Raw genomic sequence first — 8,458 nt, 5'->3', positions numbered from 1 at the left:
AAAATCTTTTCCCTGGGGTCGTGGAGTCCAGAACTAGAGGGCATAGGTTTAGGGTGAGAGGGGAAAGATATAAAAGAGACTTAAGGGGCAATGTTTTCACGCAGAGGGTGGTACGTGTATGGAATGAGCTGCCAGAGGATGTGGTGGAGGCTGGTACAATTGCAACATTTAAGAGGCATTTGGATGGGTATATGAATAGGAAGGGTTTGGAGGGATATGGGCCGGGTGCTGGCAGGTCAGACTAGATTAGGTTGGGATATCTGGTCGGCGTGGACAGGTTGGACCTAAAGTTCTGTTTCCATGCTGTACATCTCTATGACTCTATGTTTAGTACATGGGGCTGTTTAGTAAACAGATTGACATTTGTGTTAGGAACAACAGTTCAGAGGTTCATTAACAGGCTGATTGCCACCTAAAACGTCTATTGGTAGTCAATAAAGAGTCCTCACGGCATTCTAGTGATCAGTGCTCATCCTAACACTCTTCCAAATGTATACTCACTATTTCATAGTCAAGTGCTATGAACTTTGCTAAGCTGTGAAGAAGATCTGAAATTATGAGGACTCTTTCTGGGACACAAATCTAATAAGATTAAATGCTATGCTACTCCACATTATAGGAGTCACCAGGGAGAAAGAGGGTAGTTGGCCATGGATATTTTTCTAATGGTACCACTTGGTCTGGATGAGGAATGGGAGAAGAGGTTGAGGCCAGGAACAGCAACACTTGCTGCTGCAGGAGAGAGGGGCAAGAGGAACAAGGAACAAGGAGGATGTGATGAAACGCATTGATGAAGGTAGAGCAATGGATTTTTAGCAAGGCGTTTGATAAAGTTTCCCAAGACAGGCTCATTCAGAAAGTAAGGAAGCATGGGATATAGGGAAATCTGGCCAACTGGCTACAGAATTGGCTGGCCCATAGAAGACAGAGAGTGGTGGTATATGGAAAGTATTCAGTCTGAAGCATGGTGACCAATGGTGTTCTGCAGGGATCTGTTCTGGGACCTTTGCTCTTTGTAATTTTTCTAAATGACTTGGATGAGGAAGTGGAAGGGTGTGTTATTAAGTTTGCCAATGACACAAAGATTGGTGGAGTTGTGGATAGTTTGGAGGGCTGTTGTAGGTTGCAAAAAGACATTGACAGGATGCAGAGTTAATGAAGATCTTATGCTCAAACTATCGATTCTCTTGCTCCTCAGATACTGCCTGACTGGCTGTACTTTTCCAGCACCCCACTCTTCGACTCTGATCTCTAGCATCTGCAGTGTTCACTTTCTCCTGGGATGCAGAACTGGATTAATAAGTGATAGATGGAGTTCAGCTTGGTAAAAGTATGAAGTGATTCACTTTGGAAGGTCAAATTTGAATGCAGAATACAGGGTTAAAGGCAGGATTCTTGACAGTGTGGAGCAACAGAGGGATCTTTTGGTCCATGTTCATAGATCCTCAAAGTTGCCACCCAAGTTGATGGGGTTGTTAAGAAGGGGTTCGGTTGTGGCTTTCATTAGCAGGGGGATTGAGTTTATGAGCCACGAGGTTATGCTGAAGCCCTATAGAGCCCAGGTTCGACCACACTTCGAATACTGTGTTCAGTTCTGGTTGCCTCATTATAGGAAGGATGTGAAAGCTTTAGAGAAGGTCAGAGGAGACTGACCAGGATGTTGCCTGGACTAGAGGGCATTTCTTATGATGAAAAGTTGAGGGTACCAGGCCTTTTCTCATTGTAGTGAAGAAGGATGAGAGGTGACTTGATATAAGTGTACAAGATGATGAGAGGCATAGATAGATTGGATAGCCAGAGACTTGTTCCCAGGACAGGAATGCCTATCATGAGGGACCCTAATTTTAAGCTGATTGGAGGAAGGCTTAGGTGAGATGTCAGAGATCGGCTCTTTACACAGAGAATAGTGGTTATGTGCAATGCACTGCCAGCAGTGGTAGTAGTGTCAGAGATATTAGGGATGTTTAAGTGACTCTTGGATAGACATATATATGATAGGGTGTTAGGTTAGCCTGATCTTAGATTAGGAGAAAAGGTTGGCACAACAGCAAGGGCTGAAGGGCCTGTGCTTTGCTCTATTGTTCTATGTTCTATGTTCTATGTCATCACTTCTGGACCTGCTCCACCAGGCCATTCATTGCTGCTCAAGAGAATTGAACATCCTTTCACTTGTTCCTCACGCCTTTGTGCAACATCCTGCTGTGAAGCGGCTACTGTGCCCTGAAAGCTACTCCTAATCAGTGTTTGCGTGATAAATCCAAAGATATTTGGCTTAACAGCTCCAACAAAATTTGAATTATAGCAATCAGTGACGAGGATTGAAATTAGGTGTTAAATCAGGATGTTATAAAAATAGGTATGTCTTATTAGCACAGTACCCATTTAAATCTGTTTATACCCATTTGTTTAAAATAACATCTACTTTAATTCATTATTTTCCAGAATTCATTCAGTATGTAGAATTGAGGGAAAATGCTGGCATGGATAGAGAACTGGTTAGTGGACCGAAAATGAAAATTAGGAAGAGAGGGTCATTTTTAGGTTGGCAAGCTGTGATTATTGGAGTATCACAAGGATTACCACCTTAGCCCCACTTATTCACAATCCAGGGCAATTAAAAGCAATGGACCAGATTTTCCAAGGAGTGGCAATCACACTTAGGTCGTGTAGGGTAGTCGGAGGGAGGCAAAGCTTGCCCATTTCCCAGTAGGGTCAGTTGTCGTTTTCTGCATTTTAAATATCCAACAACACAGCCAGCCATTAGGACAGCTCCTGTGAAAGGATGGACGCTTAAGGTGAATGTAACATAATAGTGGTGGGAGGGCAGGTTATCAGTGTGCCAGATAGGTAGAGTGCTAAGCGGGTATGGGGATATGGTGTGAGGTAAGTAGGGTACAAGATAATTAAGATTCAAGGCAACTGGGATGCCAGGTGGGTGGGGGTAGGAGGTCGGGGTGCCAGGTAATAGGAGATGGGATGCCAGGGTGCCAAGTAGGTAGGGTATCAGGTCACATGGTGGGAAAGGGAGTTGATAGAATGTTTAGAGTGTGGCTGGGTGGATCGAAAAAAATTGTCCAGTTGGGGTCAGGTAACAAGCACAAGAAAGTTGTTGTCAGATCCCCAGGGGGGTGAGAGGATCTGTTGGGAATCTGGTGGCACCTTGGGTCCCACAAGTATGGCAAGTCTGGCAGTGGGGAGGGGTGTAATATGTCAGGCAGAGGGATTGGGTCTAGCAATGGGGAAGGAGTTTTTGGGCCTCAGGGAGGTGTTGCTCCGGTAGTAGGAAGAGTTTGCCCCACAGGAGATCAGCTGTCAGATCAGCATCAGATGTAAAGGGGGTGGATGAGGTGTATTTCTGGGTGTTTATGGTAATTTGGAGGAGATCTGTTTATTTATTCAGGAACTAAACTGGGTCTTTAATCGTCCAACTTCCCCTGAGTGATTAATTAACTAACTGCAATAGAACATTCCAAATTCTCCAATTAAACTGGCTACAATTGGAGAGATCCAGGTGCAGGAAAGTTGCTGAGAGGAATGTTCAGTTTGAGAGATAAGGCTCTCAGAATCTGCTATGTTGGGGATTCAGCTAGGTCCTGACTCGCAATTCCTGTATTCCTGCAGAATCGACTATTTGGTCGTTAAAAAATCCAGATTAATACTTCCAAATTTACACAAAACTAGGGAGAAATGAGAGTCATGAGTAAGGTACAAAGATACATCAAGAGGATTTGTGAGGGTGCGTGAATGGACGAAACATTTGGCAGGTGGAATATGATGTGGAAGAAAGAAGAGGTCAGATAAACAAAAATACAGTTTTTGTTTCAAATGACAGAAAGTGGGGTAATGTTGATTTTCAAAGGGACTTGGGTATTCCTGTTCATGAATCACTGAAAATTAACACATGCAGGTACAGCAACAATTAAAACAAGTGAAAAGTTGTCCTTTGTTTTGAGTGACAGCATGGGAATAAAGATGATATACTTCAATTATATCAAACCTCAATGAGACCTTACCTGGAGTTTGATGTGCAGGTTTAGTCTCTTTACCTGTAGAATGAGGCCAGAGAGGGAGTGCAACAAAGGTTCACCAGTCCTAGAATAGAGGGATTGTTCTGTGAGGAAAAATTAAATAGACTGGGCCTGTGTTCTCTGGAAGCGAGGAAATGAGTGGTGATCTAATTGAAGCACACAAAATTCCTACAAGGATTGCTTGGGTCGATGCAAGAAGGTTATTCCTCTGGCTGGGTGGTCTGGAGCCAGGAAACACAGTCTCAGAAAAAGGGTGTACTATTTAGGTGGAAAATGAGGAGCAATTTCTTCACTTAGAGGGTGGTTTGGAATTCTCTGCCCCAGAGGGCTGTAGACACTCAGTCATTCAATGTGCTACAGACTGAAATAGATAAATCCAACTTATTAAAAGTATCAGGGGATTATGGTGAGCATGCTGGAAAATGGGTTGATGTGGAAGATTGATCGTGATTTCAGTAAGTGACAGAGCAGTCTCGAGGGACTGAACGGTCTACTCATGCTTCTAGTTTTTTGTGCTTTTATACCTCTTCCTGCCTTTCTGTTCTCGAAATATCTTCAACTTTTTGTGACAAAATGTGAGTGTGACTTAACAATGGTTTTCAAATTTATCTTGTTTTTTTTTCTTTTAATTCTTTCATTCATGGTGTCTTCCTGCAGTGTGAACTTTAGCTCTTCGTTTTGGTTTCTCAATGGAACAAGACAGTAAAGCCTGAAGTTCTTAACACTATGTTAGAAAATGTTTGGCTATTTTAATTCTGGGTATCCCTTCCTTGACATTATACCTGTGAAACATTAACCATGCAGTGAGGAAAACCAGTTCACAAAGGCTGCAGTTGAGCTTCATGAAAACAAAAATAATGAAAGGTTTATTTTCACACTCAGCCTTTTCCTTTCTGATACAATCAAGATGCAGGAAACTCTCATTCTACTTTTCTACAGTTACTATCAGGATGATTCTGCTATCATTAGTCAGGGTTTCATGACTGTTGAGATACAGCTGGTAACTAATATATGTTTCCAAAAGATGGCATATGTCCAAAAATCTTCAGAAGCAGTTGCGCAGCCCAAATGTATCATGCCGAGGCTGGCGTTTTCACCTTCAGTCAAAATAACCATGTACGAGAAAGCTCCACAAAGTCCAGTACCCCATCACCCTTTATTTACATGTGGAGAGTCCTTGACACTGATGAGCTTTCTCAGATTCAGCTCTCAGAACTTCTGACACTCCTGTTTATACCCTTCAGCCAGGGCTCCCTGATTGGACCAAATTAACAGCCCCAGTCAGGAACTCATATTCTGAGTTCCACCCGGCTGATCTCATTACAATCACTACAATGTGTAACAACTGTAAGGGAATCAATTCTCTCAGTCTGAAACATGAAGACTGTTTAAGGAGCAGTTGTTGTGAGTGATGCACAAATTTGTTCCTCTGAGACAGGCAAGAACGGGTAAGGTTAAGGAGCATTGGATGATGAGAACAGAGGAGCTTCTCATCAAAAGGAAGAAGGCAGCTTATGTAAGGTGGAGGAGGCAAGGATCTAGCACAGCTTTAGAGGATTACAGGCTTACTAGAGAGGAGCTCAGAAATGGACAGAGGAGAGCCAGGAGGAGGCATGACAAAGGCTTGGCAGGAAGAATTAGGGAGAACCCAAAGGCATTTTACTCATACATGAGGGACAAGAGAATGATCAGAGAAAGTAGGGCCAGTCAGGGATAGCATAAGGAACTTGTGTGTGGAGTCTGAGCAGATAGGGGAGCCTTAAATGTGTTTTTTGCTTTGGTTTTCACTAAGCAAAGGGACCTTGTTGTGAATGAGAACTTTGAGGAGCTGGGAAACAGACTTGAACACATCAAGATTGATGAAGTTGATATGCTGGAAATTTTGGAAAACATTAAGATTGATAAGTCCCCAGGGCCAGACCAGATTTATCCTAGATTGCTCCAGGAAGCAAGAAAGGAGGTTGCTAAGCCGTTGGCGAAGATCTTTGCTTCCTTACTGTCCACAGGACTCGTACCGGAGGATTGGAGGGAGGTGAATATTGTTCCTCTTTCCAAGAAGGGGAATAGGGAAATTCCTGGCAATTATAGACCTGTCTTACATCTGTGGTCAGCAAAGTTTTAGAAAGAATTCTGAGAGCTAGGATTTATGTCTATTTGGAAAAGCATAGCATGATTAAAGGCAGTCAGCATGGCTTTGTGAGAGGCGAGTCTTGCTTCACAAATCTTATTGAGTTCTTTGAGGAGCTGACGAGACAGGTCGTCAAAGGTTGAGCAGTGGATGTGGTGGCTATGGACTTCAGCAAGGCATTTGATAAGGTTCCCCATGGTAGGCTCATTCATAATGTCAGGAGGTTTGGGATACAGGGAGATTTGGCTATTTGGATTCAGAATTAGTTGGCTGACAAAAGGCAGAGAATGGTTGCAGATGGAAAGTATTCTGCCTGGAGGTCAGTGGTGAGTGGGATACTGCAGAGCTCTGTTCTTGGGCCTCCTCTCTTTGTAGATTTTATAAATGATTTGGATGAGGAGGTTGAGGTAAATTTGCCGATAACACACAGATTGGAGGTACCATTGATTGTATCGAGGGCTATTGCAGACTGCAGTGCAACAGACAGGATGCAAAGCTGGGCTGAGAAATGACATATGGAGTTCAACCTGGATAAATGCGAAGTAATGCATTTTGAAAGGTCGAACTTGAATGCTGAATATGGAATTAAAGACAGGATTCTTGACAGTGTGGAGGAACAGAGGGATCTTGGTGTTCAAGTGCATAGATCCCTCAAAGTTGCCACCCAAGTGGATAGGGTTGTAGAGAAAGCATATGGTGTTTTGGTTTTCATTATTAGGGGAATAGAGTTTAAGAGCTTTGAGATTTTGCTGCAGCACTACAAGTCCCTGGTGAGGCCACACTTGGAATATTGTGTCCAGTTCTGGTCGCCCTACTATAGGAAAAATACAGAGGCTTTGGAGAGGGTGCAAAGAATGTTTACCAGGATGCTGCCTGGACTGGAGGGCTTATCTTATGAAGAGAGGTTGACTAAGCTCAGACTTTTCTCTCTGGAGAGAAGGAGGAAGAGAGGTGACCTGATCGAGGTACAAAGGTAAAGAGAGGCATGAATAGACTCAATAGCCAGAGACTTTTCCCGAGGGCAGGATTGACTGGAACAAGGGGTCATAGTTTTAAGATATTAGGAGGAAGGTATAGAGGAGACATCAGAGGTAGGTTCTTAATGCAGAGAGTTGGTGAATGCATGAAATGCGTTGCCAGCAGTGGTGGTGGAAGCAGAGTCATTAGGGATATTTAAATGACTGCTGGACATGCACACGACTTTGAGTGCGAGCAGCAGCTGAGTTTAAACGAACCCGGAAGGCTACAGCTAAGCGGGCAGCGGTGGGTTTTTTTCTCTTCACAGAAAGAGTGGGAGCAGCAGGGGGAAGTGACGACGACCAGAGGGGCAGCCGGGAAGGAAAGCAGTGAGTATATAAATCAGGAAGGCGGCTAAACCCGATACTCTACAAGCGTAGTGTCTCCCACCTGCCCTCCTCCTCTAACCCCCTTACTAAGTACTGTTTATCTATTAATTGGTTTTTTTAAAAAAAAGACTATAGCAGAGAGGTATCAGGAAGTATTTTAACTCAAACCTGTACAAAGTAATAAAGTAATTAACTAAGCAGAGATGGCTGGGCAGGTGATATGCTGAAGCTGTATGATGTGGGAGCTGGCTGATCCCATTGTGAACGGCAGTGACCACATCTGCAGCAAGTGTTGGTTGCTGAAAGAATTCCGGATCAGAGTTGATGATCTGGAATCTGAGCTTCAAACACTGTGGCGCATCCGGGAGGGGGAGAGTTACCTGGACGCTTTGTTTCAGGAGGCAGTCATACCTAGGAGATTAAGTAATTCACATCCAGTTAGTGATCAGGGACATCAGAGTGTGACTGTAAGTGAGGCAGGTAGAGGGAACCTGAATTCAGGAGTGCAGGAGCCTCAGCCCTTGACATTGTCCAACAGGTATGAGATTCTTGCTCCCTGTAAAGATGAGGAAAAGGGCTCTGGACAGGATGAGCCAGCTGACCACCATGGTGCAGAAGGCCATTCAAGAGGGGGGAGCAAAAAGACAAGTAGTTGTTATAGGGGATTCTATAATTACAGGGACAGATAGTATCCTTTGCAAGCCGGATCAGGAGTCTTGCATGGTGTGTTGCCTGCCCGGTGCCAGGGTGTGGGACATCTCCGACCAGCTTGAAAGGATATTGGAGCGGGAGGGGAAGGATCCAGTTGTTGTGGTCCATGTTGGGACTAACAACATAGGCAGGGCTAAGGTGGAGGACCTGTTTGGGGATTATCAAGCACTAGGAAGGAAATTGAAGTACAGGTCCTCAAAGGTCATAATCTCTGGATTACTGCCCGAGCCATGTGCCAATTGGCA

Source organism: Chiloscyllium plagiosum, chromosome 6, assembly GCF_004010195.1.
Source record: "Chiloscyllium plagiosum isolate BGI_BamShark_2017 chromosome 6, ASM401019v2, whole genome shotgun sequence".
Taxonomy (NCBI): Eukaryota; Metazoa; Chordata; class Chondrichthyes; order Orectolobiformes; family Hemiscylliidae; genus Chiloscyllium; species Chiloscyllium plagiosum.
Note: the sequence above shows the minus strand (reverse complement) of the source record.